Source organism: Capricornis sumatraensis, chromosome 17 (assembly GCF_032405125.1).
Source record: "Capricornis sumatraensis isolate serow.1 chromosome 17, serow.2, whole genome shotgun sequence".
In the NCBI taxonomy this organism is placed as follows: Eukaryota; Metazoa; Chordata; class Mammalia; order Artiodactyla; family Bovidae; genus Capricornis; species Capricornis sumatraensis.
The window spans coordinates 23,767,205-23,771,495 of record NC_091085.1 but is presented as its reverse complement, the minus strand read 5'-3'; the positions used below and the strand labels follow the sequence as shown (position 1 = coordinate 23,771,495).

Sequence of the window (4,291 nt, the reverse complement as noted above, 5' to 3'; positions counted from 1 at the left end):
TTCCGAAGGGGTTTCCAACTTCACTGAGACGTCAAGACCAGCGAACATAAAAGATTCCATACAAGCCAGCCCCACTTTAGGAACAAGGCAGAGGCCTCTTTACTGCAGGTACAGAAATGGGAACCAAAGTGAGTACTTTGAACCAGAAAGGAAAATTCTGATACATTATTGGAACCTTGGATACTGGGGTGCCATTCTTCTGAGGACTTTCTAGGCAGTTTATTAATATTAAAATTGCTTACATAGATGTACTTACTGGGTGCAGCCTGGTTTCCCCTCTTCATCTGGAACATTCTACAGCTCCAGGGATTCCCAGCTCCTATTCTCCCCTCCCCCACTACCAATAAGCAGCTCTGAGGTCTCACCTTCCCTGGCTTCCCCTGGCTTCTGCCTCTGCCCATGTGCATGCTAAGTCGCTTCACTCGTATGTCTTTTCCACACCATGGGCTGTAGCCCACCAGGCTCCTCTGTCCATGGGATTCTCCAGGAAAGAATACTGGAGTGGGTTGCCTTCCTGACTCAGGGATTGAACCTGGGTCTCTTACATCTTCTGCATTGGCAGGTGAGTTCTTTACCAAAAGCACCACCTGGGAAGCCCTCTGCCCACAACCTGGTTTAAAAAGCCATTAAAAAATAAAAGGCACCAAGGAATGTGTTAACCATTCAAAAAACATATTTGGAGCTCTTTCTGCATTCTTATTGACTTAAACCTGATGGGCGAGGTTGTAGATTGAGGAGGCTGGACAGTTTTTTCCTTTTTCGTCTCCTGCGGGGTCTTCAAGAATGCTCAAACTACCGCACAATTGCACTCATCTCACATGCTAGTAAAGTAATGCTCAAAATTCTCCAGGCCAGGCTTCAGCAATATGTGAACCGTGAACTTCCAGATGTTCAAGCTGGTTTTAAAAAGGCAGAGGAACCAGAGATCAAATTGCCAACATCAGCTGGATCATCGAAAAAGGAAGAGAGTTCCAGAAAAACATCTATTTCTGCTTTATTGACTATGCCAAAGCCTTTGACTGTGTGGATCACAATAAACTGTGGAAAATTCTGAAAGAGATGGGAATACCATACCACTTGACTTGCCTCTTGAGAAACCTGTATGCAGGTCAGGAAGCAACAGTTAGAACTGGACATGGAACAACAGACTGGTTCCAAATAGGAAAAGGAATATGTCAAGGCTGTATATTGTCACCCTGCTTATTTAACTTATATGCAGAGTACATCATGGGTAATGCTGGGCCGGAAGAAGCACAAGCTGGAATCAAAATTGCCAGGAGAAATATCAATAACCTCAGATATGCAGATGACACCACCCTTATGGCAGAAAGTGAAGAGGAACTAAAAAGCCTCTTGATGAAAGTGAAAGAGGAGAGTGAAAAAGTTGGCTTAAAGCTCAACATTCAGAAAATGAAGATCATGGCATCTGGTCCCATCACTTCATGGGAAATAGATGGAAAAACAATGTCAGACTTTATTTTTTGGGGCTCCAAAATCACTGCAGATGGTGACTGCAGCCATGAAATTAAAAGACACTTACTCCTTGGAAGAAAAGTTATGACCAACCTAGAGAGTATATTCAAAAGCAGAGACATTACTTTGCCAACAAAGGTCCATCTAGTCAAGGCTATGGTTTTTCCTGTGGTCATGTATGGATGTGAGAGTTGGACTGTGAAGAAAGCTGAATGCCGAAGAATTGAATGCTTCTTGAGAGTCCCTTGGACTGCAAGGAGATCCAACCAGTCCATTCGGAAGGAGATCAGCCCTGGGATTTCTTTGGAAGGAAGCTAAAGCTAAAGCTGAAACTCCAATACTTTGGCCACCTCATGTGAAGAGTTGACTCATTGGAAAAGACTCTGATCCTGGGAGGGATTGGGGGCAGGAGGAAAAGGGGACGACAGAGGATGAGATGGCTGGTTGGCATCACTGACTCGATGGACATGAGTTTGAGTGAACTCTGGGAGTTGGTGATGGACAAAGAGGCCTGGCGTGCTGGGATTCATGGGGTTGCAAAGAGGCAGACATGACTGAGTGACTGAACTGAACTGAACTGAACTGAATGGGGTCTTCAGCACAGTGAGGAGATTCAGAGTAGGTGTAAGGTCATGGAATGTTGACTTCTGCAGCCAAGAAAAAGGACCCCCTCCTTCTATGAATTGAATATCCCACTGGGCATCCAGGAAAGTAGTCGACCAGGCAGTAGACCACCCCCTTCATGTACAAAGTTGAAATCTCCAAATAGATTCCCATGGATTCTAAATATCTTATTTCCCGTGGACCCCATATGGGAAATTCCCACATTTACGCATTCATCTGGTTTTTATTGGGCACCTTTTATCTGCCACATTCTGCTCTAGATGCTAGGACTCAATAATGCCTACAACGGGGGAAGCCATTGTTCACACAAAACACAAATACGTTACATGCCATGTGATGAATGCCGAAAGGGAAACTAGGGAACCAAGGATGACAGGGTCTCGGGGAATCAAACGCAGCCTCTCTTTAAGGTGACAGTGAAATGAAGCTGAAGGTAGGAGGGGTTTTGGTGGAGGAGCATTGCAGTCAGAGTGATTACAAAGCACAGAGGGCCTGAGGGTGGGTTTCCCTCTGTATATTAGGGAGAGGGAGGCAGGAAGAGGTGGTGAGGCTAGTAGGGGGCCTTGGAGGTCAGGGTCAGGAACTGGGAGGGTGCTGAGCAGAGGGGTAACATGATATGATTTGGGCTTTATTTTATTTTATTTTTTTAAGTTTTAGAGTGTAGATTTCTTTAGGGCCATTTGCACATGTTCATAGAATAGTTTACCCCCACAAATGACAAGACAGCTCCCCTTCAGTGAGTCCCTAGCCTAAACATTATCTGCTTTACTTATACATAGCAAGAGGATAACATTAAACACGGAAGCTTTCGATTTGTGGCACCAGATGATGGTCTACACAGGGCATCCTTCAAAAGCTACAATTAGGGATCCACCTAGCTTTTCAGCAATACAAGCCCGATTGAGGTCTTCTGGCCCATTTGCTTGACATTCGTGTTTTATGCCTTGGAACTTCTTTTTGATGGCATCCTTGGAGCTTGCATAGATCATTTTACTCTTCAGAGGAGCTAGTTCTGGTGCCCACAGGAAAAACATCAACTCCTCTTTTCTGGATTCCTTTGTTTCAAAGCTTGCATCATACAGAGCATAGCGACAATCTTTTTCAGGAAGCATCCCCACAAAATGCTTGAAAGGATTGGTTATGGTGACACCAACATCTCCCACCAAGATCTCCTTGCCTTCCTCCACGATGATGCACTTTTTATCTGCATTGAGACAGAAGATGACAGCCTTCTTTCTTTTCTTGATTTCTTCTGGCGTGGAGCACTTCCGAACTTTCATGTCATAAAAAATGCGACATACTTCATCGGCAACTTGCACTCCTGAGGCCATGTTCGCCGCGGCGGTCGCAGAGCGCGGAAAGGGAGCCGGCTGGCGCCGAGTCTACGGAGTGTCCTCTTCACCGCAGCCGGGGCGAACCTCCCGGGCTGATTTGGGCTTTAAAAGGGTCACTCTGATTGCTGCATAGAAGCAGAGGACCCTATTGGAGTTCAGTACCAGAATCTAGGTGACAAGACAGCAGAAGCTTCCAGTAGGGTTTGGGTAATGGGGGCGGGGGGTTGGTTGATGAACACGCATACATATATAGAATCTAGCAAAATGGTACCAGTGAACCTATTTTTAGGGCAGGAATACAGATGCAGACATAGAGAATAGACGTGAGCACAGCGGGGGAAGGGACGCATTGGAAGATTAGGACTGACATGTATACACTACCATGTGTAAATAGCTAGCTAGTGGGAGCCTGCCGGAGAGCTCAGCTCGGTGCTCTGTGATGACCTAGATGGATGGGCTGAGGGGTGAGGGTAGGGTGGGAGGGAGTGCAAGAAGGAGGGAATATAGGTATACATATAGCCGACTCACTTTGTTGTAGAGCAGAAACTAACACAACAGTTTGTAAAACAATTATACTCCCTACCTCTGAAAAAGAAAGAGAATTGGTTGGATTCTGCGCTAACATAGGGTATGTAATCCCAGCTCCAAGGAGACTTACACACTTTCAAAGAGGTTAATTGAAGGAAGCCTACCGTCTGTTTTCCTAGTATTTATCCAAGTGCAATGTGGGCCAGCTGCTTCAGAACCCTGTCGCTTTTGTTAAACAGAAAATCTCCCTGCATTGTCCCACATATCCATGGAGTCTCTGGCAGAGAAGGCCGAGGGATATGAGATTTTAACAACTCCTCGTGTGATTTATG

General features: G+C 45.6%; 1 pseudogene; it reads right to left on the bottom strand.

Annotated features, from left to right (window-relative positions):
- Positions 1-2,775: 2,775 nt before the first annotated feature.
- LOC138093890 (destrin pseudogene) lies at positions 2,776-3,494 on the bottom strand (annotated as a pseudogene).
- Between the last annotated feature and the right edge of the window lie 797 nt (positions 3,495-4,291).